Raw genomic sequence first — 16,457 nt, forward strand, 5'->3', positions numbered from 1 at the left:
GCAGCATGCGAGCATTGCTCTTTTTTTCATATACTCCAAATCTACCTCCACGGAGCATAACGCGAGCATTATTAATCATATACTCCAAATCTACCACCGCGAAGCATAACGCGAGCATTGCTTTCTTTGTCATATACTCCAAAACTACTTCCGCGGAGCAGTTCTCGAGCATACTTTTTTTTCATATACTACAGATCTACCTCCGAGCAGCAGCACGCGAGCATTGTTTATTTCTCATATACTCCAAATGTACCAACGCGAAGCATAACACGAGCATTGATTTTTCTCCTATACTCCAAAACTACCTCTGCGGAGCAGTACTCGAGCATAATTTTTTCTCATATACTGAAAATCTACCTCCGCGAGCGTTGCTTTTTTCTCATAAATATTTTAATATTTTTGCCGTGAGAATTATAATGTAAGAAGTAATTAAGACAGCGAACGATGTAAAATTATAACACATTCAAATAAAACATTTTAATATGCTCCAAATCTACCTCCACGGAGCAGTACGCGAGCATTGGTTTTTTTCTCGTGTACTCCAAATCTACCTCCGCAGAGCAGTGTGCGAGCATCATGCTTTTTGCTTTATACCTCAAATCTACCTCTGTTGAGTATCTTTAAAGTATCCGATGCGCATAATGCAGTGCAGCATAAACGTAATGCTTTATCTCTACTGCATCGGAGTAGATTTGGTAGCTAATAACCTTGCGCGCGTTATACGTCACAGGTCTTGCGTAACTACCCACGTGCTACGATTTTTCCCTTGGGGGGGCAGCAAGCGGCCATTTTGTACAGGAGCAATGTATAGATGGGTGAAAACGATACGTTGTTTTTAACCAAAAACGATGTCCCCGGGGCAAAACTGCCAACACCAAAAGTAAAGGAGCATACCAACGTTGTTTTGAAACGATGTGGTTAGCCTGTCAGTGACGAGTTAGGGAGAAAAGAGCAGCACTGATAGCAAGGTACTGTATACACGTGAACCGGCAAAGTTAATGATGATTTCATGTTGCAAAAGCATAATTAAATCAGTTAGTTATTTTCCAAACGATATTATTTGAATAGCAGATACGTAAATCAAACTAACAACAATAAACATTTTTGATGACATTGAAAATCAAAACCTGCGGTGCACGATAGGTTGAGGAGGACACTGCCACAGCAAGTAATGCATGAATTTTGTTACACAACACCATATGCTTGTGTCATTGTTAATTCTGTGGTATTATTACTCAATTTACTGCTCAAATTAATACATGATACTATTTCTCAGGCTAGCAAGTACAAATCAACTTATTTTGTGGCAATTGATCTCCATGTTCCATCTTGTGTGCAGGTTGTTTATTATTATTATTATTTGTTCAAGCACATTTTAATAAAGTGTCTATGCTTTAACAAGAGAAATTTATGCTGAAGTTTAAAAGATTAAATCATCAGTAGTATGTACAATTAAAGCTATTTATTTGATTATGCATATTTGATTTTCAGTTATCTTGATTATGATATGAGGTTTCTGCATTTTTCTCTTGCCCTCGAATCAATATCTAACAAGTAAATTGATGGTGCTTTATTACAATTTTTGCTTTATACTTTCAGATGTAAAAACTGTGTAGCAGTTGGTAAAGCTGTAGAGATTGATGTGAGCATAGATCAGGGGAAATGGTATTAGAGAAACTAGGAGGACAAGACATAGATAATGTACTAGTAGATCCATCATCACAGCAAGAATAGATGGTGTGATCTTGTCCTGAAGCCATGCCACAAGTTTTCAAACTGGTTGAGTCCTTACTAAGACAAGCTGCTGCGGTGTGAATCCCAATATGTACATTCAGGTTATACGTGGCAGATTTATGACAAAAGAGACCTTCACAATATACTTCAAAGAAGTTATTCTTGCATCTATGCCTCATCAAAAGTACACAGTTACAGTGACTAGAACATTGTCTGCAAATAGTGAGGCAGTGAAGGCTGCAAGGTGCCATTGTTTTTCAGTATTAAGAATGACAGTATCTGTTATTTATTTATTTATTTTTATTTCTCATTTTTAATGGGAGGGAGACTCACTTTGTTCTTTCTATGCCCATTCAGTTAAGGGTTGATGGCAATATATGGTAAATCTGTCATGCCTGTATGTAGAATTTCTCTGGCTCAAATTTCTACATTTATTGGGTGCATTATGAAGTTTCCTGACTGATTAATGAGGTTACTTGTAGAAATATCTTGCTTACACACATTTTGTGATATTTTTACTACTTATTCACATCTCACCAGTGGTGTGTGAAAGGTACTTGGTATTTGCATTTTAGAACTGTAGATCTGTGTACCAGCAGGGTTATATTTCATATATCTGCGAATGTTTCTTAAAATAAGCTTCATGTTTGATAATTAATTGGTTTGAAATAAATAAATAAATAACCCAAATAAAATCAATTCATTTTATATTTCACATAATTTGTTTTTATTATTCTTCTAAGCATTTAATCATAACGTCTCCCATCATTATACTGTTATTGTGTAATAACATTGAAAGTTTCCAAGTTTTTATTAACAGGTTGATGCTAACGTATTACAAATGAATGTAAGCATAAAAGCATATTTCCTTACTCAAATGTATCAAACGTACCACTGGCATAATACCGGTAAAGATACAGGTAAAGATGACAGCATTGATAACTGGGTTTACAGCGCTGTTAGTGCAGCTTGGTTAGTGTCAGATTGTTATCTGATAAAGTTTGCTACTAGTACCTGAGAACAAAAGGTCTGGCACTCGACAATCAAGTTGATAAAATCACAAAACACCTGTAGAAAATAGAGTATACCCTGTACCTGCCCAACATTGATTTGTTCTGATTCTTGACTAAGGGGTGCGTTACAGGTGTCAAGGGCCAAGACTTGAACTTAGGGGTTTGGCATGTCACTGGGCATTACCCCCGATTTCTGTCCAAATCTAATAAAGCCTCAGTTGCTTAACTTTCTCCAAATTTCCAATATCTATAGGTTGTGTTGTTTAATGCTTGGGGTCTCTTCTCTGGCGGCGGTTAATTGGGGACATCTGTGCGGCCTGTCAACGCACCTAGATTCACTTTTGCCGGTGCCACATTTTCAATTGCCGTAAATATCAAATTCATGAATAGAATAAGGAAAAATGACAGTTATGAAAAAAATGTTTGGAAGTACCTGTCACTTTCGCCACAGTAACCATATGGGCTGTGATGCCCCCCCACCACAGGCGACACCTTGCGGAGCAAGCGTGCGTAATCCAGGGTGCAACTGAAAATAACCTTGACGCGCGACCTTATTAGCATATTTGAAACACGCTTCAATCATGCTGCGAATCTACTGCATTAATGCTCCTCCGCTGTACAACCCTATGTAATTTTTGAAGTAGAATTGCAGTAGGCTCTACTGCATTTCTACTGCAAATATGCTCCACACCACTACTGCGTTAATGCTTCTTTGCTACTTCGATACTACTGCATTTTTGTGCGGGAATATACACAACTGCAGCTACTGGTAAATGAACAGAAAAAAGTATAGAGAAACACGTTCCTTTCTTCGAACTGGGTCTATACACAAACTTGTTTTTTATTTGAAAGCTGTTTGCATTAAGAACACAAGAGCACAAAGAATACGAATTCCTTTGTGTGTTGCGGCATACAATGAAATAGTTCAAGGTACGCGATTTTATCGCGAGACTCACGTCTGATGTGGTTATTTTTAACTTAGCGTTTTTCCGGAGCTGTTTCGATAAATTGCGCAGTAAACTAGCAACACCAAGTTACCTGAGGTTTTAGATATCAGAGCAGTAACGACATTTCGGTAAGTTCATCAAGGGCGGCTAAACATTAATTTGTCCATCAACTAAATTACAGGCGCGGTTCCTTTAGCACCGTGCGATGCCCAAATGTTTACGAAAATCCATGTAACACTCTACCAGGGTCAAATATTACAACCAGCCCAGGATGGCAAGGTTGGGGTCAGCGGATTTCAACCAAATTTGTTGTTTGGAGGCATATTAGATAGTTATCCATGAGTTAGGAAGGAATCCCAAAAATATCCTTTCTTAGGAGTATTACAGCCTATAATAGGTCATGGCTTATGTAGCCTCTTTGAGACTCCATTTTACCTTGGAAAAATAATGATATATATTTGTGTAAATTAAACACAAATGAAGAAACTAAAAAATATTAGACCTTACAAACATTGAAACAATTATTTGGCTTGCCACAGATATATGTAGAATTCAGATAAGACCCCGCCCATTTATAACACCCCTCCCCCAAAGTCCAATTTTAACACTAAGAGTTTTAATTGCATTTATCTCCATCTTCTCAGGGTTTACAGTTATAAAACTGCATGAATATATTAGGCAGATAAGGGTCACATTAAATCAAGTTTCAAAAGTTACTGCTGTATTAGAACAGATACTGAAAAATACCCCCAAAATTGGTCATTTTTAAGGCAAAAAAATCGTGGTGGATTCATTCAAGTCTATGTTGATAATGGGTTTGATTAATTTATTAAAACATTTTGCCATACAATGTTGTTACTAAATTAATAGGGATATTGAGCACGGAAAGTGGATGTGTACTAATGAATACCAGGTCAGTGGGTCATAGGCCAAGGTCACTGGGCTTCATTTTTGTAAATTGCCATATATGGACTTTTTAATTTGTATAGACAAAAAGTTAAGAGGCAATAAATCTTATATCCTATCACTTCGGCACTGGCAATTAACTTGGGAGTTTACATGATCATTTTACTATTTTCTAAAAAATATCATCAATGTAAATATAGTTAATATCATAGTTTAATAACCAATGTATTTTTGGTGCAATATATATCATATAGCAGATCAGGATATGTCATAGTATTTATGAAAGCAAAGCCAGGGCAAATCTTCTTAATTTTTAAGAGTTCTTATTTTTTTATCGTTCACACCACTCTTTGGTGACTGTTAATTAATTTATAAGCATACAATAACTAAAAAATTATTCAAATTATTTTATTGTTGTCTCAGATGAATAATTACCAAAATAAAAAAAAAAGAAATACAAAATTATAATACAGCAATACATGCAAAGCAGTTCAACATTAGTTGTGATCATTGCAAACTATATCATAATGTAGCAAAACAAGATAAGTTTCCATTCAAAAGCAAAACTTAAACAACCGCAAAATATATCCTGGTATTATGAAGCATCTTTGCAGTTTTATATAAAATATTACAGCTCATAACATTAAAGGTTTTTTATACATTCTACAAAAATAACTTCCGATTTGTCCTTCCTGAATAGTCTGTAACCCTTCTTACTGACATTTGCATGCTCACAAATGCTAGGTCCTGCTGGCCTGTTTCTCGTGCCCTTCTAAACTCCTTCAGTAAAATTAGTAACGATAGTACATTAGTTTCACATGATTTTGAAATGTGTTAGATGCTTGTTTTAACCAGAAAAAAATTAGAATAGGTTAAATGAAAATAAAAAGGCCAACTAATAATAATAACTAATAATAAAAAGGCCAACTAATAATATGAAAAATTAAGAAAATAGGTCATGTTCTATAAGTTACAACGGACAAGTTGTAGAACAGCAGTTAAGTTTTTATTCCGTGTATAAATAGATTAATGAGTTATCTGTTAGTCCTGAATACACTATAAAAGACATGTGAAGATGAAGATATTGTCCAAAATAGAAGGGTTGTTCAAAGCATGTGGTTCGTAGCCCTGAGAAAAACGTTTGGTTTGTTACCATGGAAACAAAGAGAGTGAAAAAAGTGTATTCCATTTTAATCCCCTAGCTCTAGGTTATAATATATCACCAAAATTAATCATTTGGTGAAACCTGTTTAAACTGTAAGGCTAATTTATATAACCCTGTTTTTAAGATGAATTTTTGGTTGATAAACCCCCAAATTGCCAATGGCTATATCTCTGAAAGGAGGGATTTGTTTCAGGAAATATTACAGCCTCAGATGTTGTTCATATAAAGGCTCAAACACACCAAATATGGTGTTAATCCGTTCAGCCCCATTCTGCCGCATTTTCTGCATTTGGTCTGGTTTTCTCGTGGACACACACTTACTTCTCTCGAACCAAGTTCACATTCACTCTTTCAGTCACTCAAGTGCGCAGTGTAGGTACCTGTATATTGATTTGTTTAGCCGTGACCTGATTCAGCGGCTATTTGCATTTAACTCTGTTTGCACAGGTTTCGACAATGGATGTTTTTAACAAATCGAAGACTCATTTCCGCTGTTGTTCACAACGCACGATTCAAGAGTTCCATTACTGAATCTGTTTTGTGGTCGCCATTTTGCTTCACATCTGCTTTGGTAGTCCGGGTTGCGTCGTAGACGGATACATTTTGTAGATAGATATAAGCTGATGCATAAACAGATATTTTATACGAAGTCATTGTTGCATCGTACAAGGTATGTTTTAACTTAAAAGAAACTGATAAAATACTACAAGGCCTAGTAGCACTAGCATCAACGTGTATCAATGTATCAATATATGTGACCATACGTCTTAGAGCATTCTTGTGTTCGTGCCGCATAATACACCAGCCCCAGATAGTTAGGAAACATCGTTTATTCTGAGTAATTATAAATTACCATTACAGATAAGGAAAATACTTTAACCAAATATTGATAGGCAACACATTTTATATACCTAAAAATTTTCTCACTACATGTCCATCACAAAGAATGTGACTTATTGAAAAACAATTTCAATTTTACGAACTATTTTGGTTCAGTATAGTTTTGATGTATCGCTACCAGTAGCTAGGTACATGTAAACTAAATGTATGTTACCTTGAAGACCACAAAACATTCTAGAATGCAGAGCAAGCACTTTTAAATGATGAGTCAGCGTTTTCAATTCAGTAGACCTTTATCCGCGAGTGTTTATCTTTGAACAATGCAGAACATTCTAAAATCCTGATCAAGCACTTTTAAATGCCTGTAATGTTAGTTAATTCAGTACCAGAAGCGGACCTCTAATTTTACTTTAATTGTTACTTATACTATACTTATATTATTATATTGAATTAAATGAGGCGCAAGGACAATCCAACTCCAACGTGCAAAAGAGGGAAGTCTGACTGTGTGGTAACATAATGTATGAAAGCACGGTCAGTAAACAGTGTAAATCATCAGTTAAAGAGGAGGGGGTCTTACTATAGATCGCTATCTATTGTTAAACGCGACTGTTATTATCTCTCGAACAAGCTTAAACAAAAATATTCTATTCAACTCGCTTAGACCTAGGGCGTGATGCTACTATCATCCGATGAAACACCTACCGGTACACTGAACCCTCTACCTTAACTTCAAGTACCCCTAGCTGAAACAAAAACTGCCCCTTGAACCTGTCCATTTTTAAAGGTCAAATGATTTGTGATTTCATTGAACGTCTTTGACAGAAAGTTTTTAAGTGACATTAACCGAACCGTGTGCTGATTATCTTTTAAAGCGTAAGCTTATTCATCATGATCTATTTTGTAAACAACACTTTTCTAGACTATGCTTGAATTGATCATCGTCACTGTTTGGCTACTCTCACTGTAATGCGTGCTGAACGACAGACAACTTATACATATCATCTGTGTTACTGTGTTAATGACTACATTTAGTTAAAATATAACGATGTCGGCGGTTTAATCCATCAAACATATTTATATTAGTTCTTTTAAAACCAGTATCAGGTTAACACCAAATCAAAGCAAGGAACTACAACTGGTGTAACTCCTTGATCAAAGCAATTAAGCCTTGCTGACTGGTTTTGTTTAAATTGTCGTAAATTAAGTAACGCTAAATAAAGCATGTTTCAAGTTCACAGTGTTTATCCTAGCTACATGTATAAAACTGCATGAAGAATATAACAAGACTGCGTAGCGAATTAACTTTCACAATGCTCTATGCTTCAGTTTTCCCTAGAGTCCCGTGTAATGCAATAACATCGAAGAGTATAGCCTGGGAGTAATATAAATATGAGGCCGTGTATGAAAGATTTTACAAATTGAAAATCCTAGAATTTAAACATGCTAGGTTCGTGCACATCACTTAAGTCATCTCAACGCCTTGTCTGATCCACCTGCAAGAAATATAGTGAACATGAGGCAATCTTACACCTTAACATGTAGGCGAAGGGGTTCACTTCAATAATGATTTCAAACAATATCAACAGCGATTCAAGACCGTTGCCTGTCTTTCACAAGTTTCAACACGAACACACAAAGGTCGCATCGCGATATATATCTGTCTCCTTCGAACAAGCAAAGGACTTTCGGTTCTTTTTTATTTGACAGCAACATAGAAAGTGTTTAGAGAGAAAGTCACACAAAGACCGACGTTGTTTTGTCTTCGCATTTCTTCCTCCTTTATTCTGCAATTACTACCGTCGATTCATGAAACCGACAAAGCAATTAAGTGACGGCATATTGGATATATAGTCATAAGGTGCATTTCGCCGAGTGGATGGTATCATAATTCAGTGTTTGCAACAAGTGGCGCAACAAATGACAGGAAGAAAACGAAATAGAATATTTTGAAATTTAAGCAGTCACTCTGGTGGCTTTGCGTCCTGTCTGTGAATCTGACATCGAATTTAGCCCAAATTATTAGTCAATTCAGAATTAATAGCTAAAAAGTAAATTGGCAACTGCCCTAATTTGTCAGATAACAAAAAATGCCTGTCAAAAAATGCTGGTCAGACAGCGGCGCTGAACGGCGTCGGTGTTTTTCTGAACAACTTACCTGTGAACCTGTATTAGTTACGAAAACCCCCTTTTTTAAAAGGCGTTTTTTAAATTAATTCATTCACATAGTAAATTTACACAGGCCAAATTTCAGAAATGAACAAGAGAAAAATATAAGTCAGCACAAATATAAACCAAACAACAATGCGTTTATATTTAAAGTATAATCCCTCCTGTTATTGGCCATCACCTTGGTGCAAAACAGTTCATCATTTTCTTTTCACCGCGAGACCCTTTAATTAATGTATCGTAGTTCTCATTCTACCCATTTCATTTGACATCTCTGTTTCCTTCCCTTCTCCTTTCTCTTGTTAGAAGGAGGTTAAATAATTAAGCACTCAAACTCTGCATCACCAATGTCCAGAAAAGAATAAGTGAATGAACCATTGGGCTGGTCTACAACGTCCGACACAGCAGAATGAATCAAATAGCAGTTTTCACAGATTCAACTGCAGTTAGCTATATAGTGCCACTACAAATACAATCCGCTGCACGCGCAAAGCTGTTGAACAAAAGGATAGTTCGCTACGGAAGACCGTTTGTTTACATAAGTACTCTAAATGGGAGTGCCTACCCAGGCGACCAGGGGATTAGGCTAGTCACTATATTCCGTCAAAATTGTTTAGCGACCCTATCGTTATCACACTTCCTCTATTGTATTTTCTGTCGTTATAATCGCATCTAATCTTCTTATGGTAGACGGAAAAATGTACACATTTATAATATTAGGACGGTAAGTATTCATTTACATTTAATTGGTTTTAGTTTTAGGTTGGCCTCACGTAACATTTTGAACACTAAATCCAAATGATCTAAATGATCTTCAAACGTTTTGCTCATTACCAATATTTCATCGATATACATCAGAACATTTTTCCAATTCATATCTTTGAACAGGTCATTCATAAGAGCTTGTAGACTAACACCTGCATTTCTGAGGCCAAATGGTAATTTGAGAAACTGAAAATGTCCATGGTGTGTAATAAATGCAGTTCTGAGTTTTGTTTTGGGATCTTACTTTAATTGCCAATATGCTCCTGTCATATCCAACGAACTGAAATATTCAGGTTTTGCACTTCCAATTGCATCAAAAACTTCCTCTAAACGAGGTAATGACCAATGCATAGGCACTGTAACTTTGTTCAGCTTTCTATAATCGATTGCAAATCTGTATTCGTTCGTTTTCTTTTTCACTAAAACTACAGGAGAACTATATGCACTCATGCTTTCTTCTATAATCCCAGGTTTCAACATTTCGTCAACCTTTCTTTCAATCTCTTCCTTTAATTTTGGAGACGTTCGGTAAAATGTTTGTTTAATGGGAATATCATTTTCTGTCTGGATATAATGTTCATATCTGCAGGTCGTGCCTAACTCTGACATGTCTTTGGCAAACACACAACGATTTCGACCGACCAATATTCTGAGGTGTTCTTTTTGATTTTCATTCAAATTTATGATATCTATTCTCAGTACTTCTGTATTTTTAAGTGCTGTCTCTTTAGATATGTTCTGATCTTTGTTTTCATTCTGTGTCCCAATTTCTTCCAACTCATAACTATGTGCCTCTACAGAGCACGCTTTAGCTAGGACTGTTTTGCTTGGCAATATTATATTTTCATATTTTTTATATTTCTGTTGGGTTCAAGATTTGATAACATGATCTATTTTTATCCACTGTTACCAAACACTTAGATCCTAAGATATTTCTTTTACATGCTAACTGATTGACTGGCTCTAACAATGCTGTATGTACACACGAAGCATGCGAGATTTTCATTGGAATTAAACATTCTGATTTTGCAGGAATGTTCTCCTTTATAATGGATCTAACAAATCCAATATATGGAGGATTGTACAAAGGTAATGCTAAGTTGCACTCAGGTAGAGTGAAACCGTCAAAACCGACATCTATTTTGACTTTGTGTTTTTCAGAAAATCCATGCCTATGATCAATTTTCGAGGTAATAGGCGTAAAATACAAAAATCGTGATTGATGACTACATCGCCGAAACAAAGGGGTAATTCTTTCAAGCCAAGAACCTTTTGAACAGAACCGTTTATTCCCGAAACTTCATTTATCTTTGATGACTTGTAAAATTTTGGATCCTTTTTGTTAATTGAACTCAAAAATTGTTCTGGCACACATGAAATCACGGCGCCAGTGTCTACCAATGCATCAACGTGCATTTTCGAAATTTTGATTGATAATAGATTGTGAATTTGATGATTTTCAACATTTGAAAATTTGACGCATTCGTTTTCTTTTTCGTTCCTCTTATAGTCTAGTCATTTATTGGCACGTGCGTAATAGCAAATTTTAGAAATATGCCCAACACCGTTGCACACGAAGCATTTCACATTTCTAGCATAGCAATTTCTTCGAAGATGAGTGAACTTACCGCAACTCAAGCACATTGGGAATCCCTGTTCTTCTGAACGTTGGCCTGATCGTGGACCAGATTGTTTGTTTTCACGGTGTATGCTGTCTTGAAAATCGCCTCTCCTCCGATCTCCGATGTAGTGGTTGCGCACACGACATAATGCACCTGTCTGATGTCTTCTCGGTTGCATAGGAACCTGTGTCTCTCTTCGGGACGTTCCCATGATGTGCACCTTCGCAGGGCGAGCAGCGTTGATTACCTGGCTCATTTGTGCGCCGAGAGCGTCTATTTTGGCTGCCACCTCCATGAGGTCCACGTTCTGCTTTATGCTGGAAGGCTGTACCGCATTCTCAGGCAGCCTTGACTGTGACATCAGTTGGTCTAGGTCACGTGGCTCCTGCTGTACAACAAAGGGACGAATCTGTGGCAATAGACCGTTCACAATGGCTGTTAACGTGATTTTTTCATCGAGTTGTGCCAGTTTGGCGTCATGCCTCAAGGATGCGATGTAATTTTGGACGGGTTCCCCAGGCAGTTGCTGCCTCTTAAACAGTTTTGATGTTATAAACCAAGTTCCCGTGTTTCTTGGCCTATATATCTTAAGAGAGTCTTCATTGAAGTTTCTCCATTCCTGTTTCACTACCTCGGCCAAAGTTACGTACCAGTCCAATGCAGCAGCAGGGAGTGATAGAGGAAAAATTGAAATAATTTGATCGTGATCAAGAGCGTTAAAGTTAATATAGTTCTTGAAATGATCTAACCATCTATCGGCGTCCTCTTGACCGTTTCCTTTAAATTTTCAGGTGCCAGGCTCCAATCTGAACTCATGTTCCAGTGTTCTTATTTTCCTTCCCAAAGTTTTTCTAAATAATTCTGGGCTTCTATATACGTTGAGACGGGATCGCCGGGAAACTGGCTATTGTTGTTCTTCTTCGTCGTTGCTGCTGAAGTAAATTGGGGACTCGGGGAGGTTGGTGAACTGTTTAATGGTGCTGCTATTGACTGTTGGTGGGTCTTGTGTGGTGGGCAAATTGTCTCTGGGAGTTGACTTTTCGAGGTCGTCACTGATGACGATAGGTGACTCAGGCCGATTGGAGTTGGGTCGGTTTGGCCAGGTAACGCTGAAATTTGTGTCGTTATTGTCGTCGGTTTTGGTGTCGCTATTGCTGTCGGTTTCACTACTGAGGTCAATGATAATGAATACTTTTCTCCTGTCTCTAAAATTGATTCGCATTGTTCGAGATTCGTTGTAACACATGGGTCAACAATTGAAAATGGGCTGTTTCTTATTGTTTCTGATTGTGTGTTTACGTTAATTTGAGGAGTTTTCTGTATTTATTCGTCGTCAAACGATTCGCTTGATGAAAGTAAGTGGCGACGTGAAAGTTTGTTTCTCACACACTTTTCTTTGGTTATAGAGGGAGCAGGTGAAAAGTTTGGTGTCCTTGTATAAAATTTGATTGTTTGTTTTGGAAGTCTCTCTGATGTCTTACCTTCCAGACCCTCGATTTTCTTCTTTTCTACTGCTTGTCTAGTGTTAGCTGTTGGCGGACTCCAATCTGTTGGATTTTCTCCTTGCATCTAGAGCGTGTAGGTAGCTGGATCGATTTCCTCCACCAGTTACAGTACCGTTATTTTGCCTGTACTATTGATGAAGAACATACATCTTTTTGGGAGCCTAAAAAAAATATTCCTATATTCTTAATTTCCAGTTACAATGTATTCTCTTTTATCCTATATAGCGTCATTCCAATGTCATGATGTATCACAAAGTCTTTCTCTTACATTACCTTATTTGGTAATGTATTAATTCCTCAGCTCCTACACAGTGTCTATGATTATCCATTTTTCCATAACTTTCCATCATTACGTCATTACTAAAAAGTAATCATTCTCTTATTAGGCAATAGTATGATACTTGACCTTAGGTCATTTATTTAAATGCATTGGATTTGCATTCAAAAGTAAACGGCCTTTACTGACAGACACAAGATGTCTAGGTTCTAGATTCCAGTTTTGTCAGCTCGATCTTGATTTCATATATTACCCATATCAGCAAAATCACTTAACAGCTATTTTTGCTGATAAATCGACTTCATGTAAAGCTCATACTTTAAAACATAAAGTTGATATTTTGATGACCATAACCCCCAACAAACAAGAATACAATAAACAAAATAAATATGCGTATCAGAAAGAACGTGACACTACCAGCTGACCGCGGCCACGTCTCTGAGAAACAAGAATGTAGAAGACTGATAAACGAAATGCTTCTTTCATGTTTAAGTGTCAGGACGATCTTGGTCCTCCAGTTGACTCTATTTTCAGTCGATTGGTTTAGATCGGATCGTTGTCCGATGTACACATTTATCATGTGACACTTATATGTACCGGTACATGCACCTAATAAACAGATGATGTCATAACAGTCATCATAAACAGATGTTTTCTAAATCCTGATTTTACGCACACATCCACGCTGACACCGTCAAATTTAGATAGGTTTTGTTTGTTGCTGTGAGGCGTGTGTGACGAAGTCGTTGTCTTTATCTTTTGCTGTTACGCGAGATACAGTAGTTAATACCCAGGTACTCATATATTATAATCTTTCTTGTTATTTATAAACTACTTTAATTTCCGCTTTCTTTCCACTGCTACCTCTACCTCATTCAATATTTAGCTGCCTACTCTTTTTCACATTACACGCAGTTGTATAAGTATCATAAGAGCATGTCAAACAACTTAATTACACTACAAAACACTCTCCGCTCCTAACTCACTCATGACTGTCAATTATTTTAATAATAATAATAATGTTATCAAGATTGCAACCCAGTGGGTTGAAGTTGTGCATAGAATGTTAAGAACATTATAACGATAATAAAATGATATTTGCTTGAATGAAATTGCTACTTGAACATTAAAATTACTGTACTTAGGATAAAATACAACATTATACTATTGGAAATTAAAAAGTGCATGCGGAATAAAAGAGCATCGGAATCTATCGGTCTTAAATTTTGGCACTTTTTATCTATTGTTTTATCTTAAAAGACGATTGGATTGCTCAATTACAATGTGTTTAAGTTTGTCAAATAACGACTTTGGACAGTATCTAAGAGCTTGCATTGCTCTATAGTTAGTCCTGGATGCCACACAGGGCAGGCATATTCTAGAATCGAGCGCACAATACATTGGTAAACTTGAAATAAGGCAGGACTGAGCTTAGCTCGCTTCAGTTGATGGAGGAAATAGAGTCTTGCACATGCCTTTTTGTATATATGATCCACATGAATACCCCATTTTAGGTCATTTCTAATTACTAACATTACACATGGACCAGTGTCTGCCCTTAGCGTATACTAAAACCCTGCAAAATCAGCTGATCGTGTGACACAAAATTATATTAGAAATAAATTTCAAAAACATTATTTACCTACAAGTTGGATTTTTCAGACAAGGGGGTCAAATAAGAGCTCACAGACATCATAAATAGGCCTACGACAATTTGCGTCAGCCGCTCCTAGAGCGCCTGACGGTGGAGGCAGCATCACTATTTGGGGCGGAAGTTGGATTAAAAAAAGCCGTCGAGGCAGAAACTTATCTTGAGGACCATTCGCCCTAGCTCTTCATGCATTTATTTACAAATAAACTTCAATTTTTATTGCTTATCCGTAGCTAATGACAACCCCCAGTAATGTAATAAACAGCTGATAAACCGACTTTATTTAAAGCTCACAAGACTCTAGATAAGAATGCGCCACCTGAGTTTATATAAGTACGAAAACAGGCCCCCAAAGACAAGAATGACAGCAGCGAAGCATCTTTTTATATTTCGTGTAGTTATGTGGTTGTAATTATTTGGTTGAGGGGCGGATAGGACGTGACTATTCACCAGCGCACAAATTTCCAGTTATTTAACAGGTAAATTTTAACTTTAAATATTAGTGGTTAGTGGTACAACTTAGACACGAATGTAACCTCTAAAATAAGAGACCGCAGACTGAAGGCTGTCAGTCATTTTTATCATCACACAGAAGAAGCAGCAAATAGATTTCTTCTCTTAGTACCCACACATGGTCACATATCCTGAGAAACAAGAATGATATGCATGTACCTATTCACAATTCAAGACAGTTAAACGAAATGTTTCTTCTTTTTCAAGTGTCAGTCCTGGTTCAGGCATCGAAGATCATGGTCCTCCAATTTACTCTATTTTTCAATCAGTTGGATGAGCTCGTTATTGTGCTGTTGTTGATTTGTATGAAAGGTATTGAGGCTATCTGTGTATGATGTTCTTTGTCTTTCTCTACTTCTTCTTCCTTCAAATTTCCCACAGAGAACAAGTTTTTCTATTCCATCTTTTCTGATGGTTTGGGCCAGATGTTTCATTTGTCTTTTTTTTTCTGATCGCTTTCACCACGAGCGTTGTACTCCTGCAAGTTGTACCACATTGCTGCAGTTTCCAGTTTCTCTTATTGTTATTGGAAATATTTCAGCATTCACAACCATGTATGCACCAAGGATTTCAATGTTTTTATTTTTGTACCAGTTTAGTTTCTGTCGTTTAGTATCGGGCTCATCTTATTAAATTTGTCTCAAGGTTTTATGTACGAACGGTAGCGTGGCATTCGTTATTTTTTCTATGACTACACATTTTTAGAACCAGGAAATATGCACGGATTGTCCCCTAAACAATTTTCGATGTTCTTATTATGAAATCAACTCTGTGACCTGCCTGTATTTTATTAAGAGTTGTAAATCTTCTAACATAGGATACTGGTAGGCCTACCTCGAAAATAAAATATATATGTATCTTCAGGAATGGCAGTTGGACATTAAAAATTAATTCGATAGTCGTATTGTTTTAACCATTTTGGTTACTCATGTAATTATTATTAGAGAGTTAATAATGTTAACTTTTTTACACCAATTATTATAGCCCTGCGTATCTGTACCAATTGACTAAGAACCCATCGAGGCAGAAAATTAATTATCTTTCGTCTTAGCTCTTGATTTACTTACTTCGAACTTTAAATATCTAAACTTCATTTATTTTCATTGTTTATCCGTAGTTAATGGCAACCCCCAGTAAAGTGATAAACGGCTGATAAACCGCCCTTATTTAATGCCTACAAGACTCTAGATAAGAACACTTCTCATAAACTTAGTACACCCAAAAAACAAGAATGACAGCAGTGACTCATTTTTTTTTTAATTTCAAGGCAGAAATAAAATAACTTTCACTTACTATTTCAGTCTCATTAGCTTTGGGTGTTAATAAAGAATAAGATAAGGATCTTTGGAT

At 36.6% G+C, this 16,457-nt stretch overlaps 1 long non-coding RNA gene across 1 annotated transcript; it reads left to right on the forward strand.

Annotated features, from left to right (window-relative positions):
- The first annotated feature begins 704 nt into the window (after window positions 1–704).
- Window positions 705–2,454, forward strand: LOC147762015 (uncharacterized). Its single transcript, XR_015334123.1, has 2 exons — window positions 705–968; window positions 1,600–2,454. It is a non-coding gene; the product is annotated as an uncharacterized LOC147762015 (long non-coding RNA).
- Window positions 2,455–16,457: the final 14,003 nt, after the last annotated feature.

Source organism: Lingula anatina, chromosome 4, assembly GCF_051362555.1.
Source record: "Lingula anatina isolate TDL-2025a chromosome 4, LinAna3.0, whole genome shotgun sequence".
Lineage (NCBI taxonomy): Eukaryota > Metazoa > Brachiopoda > Lingulata > Lingulida > Lingulidae > Lingula > Lingula anatina.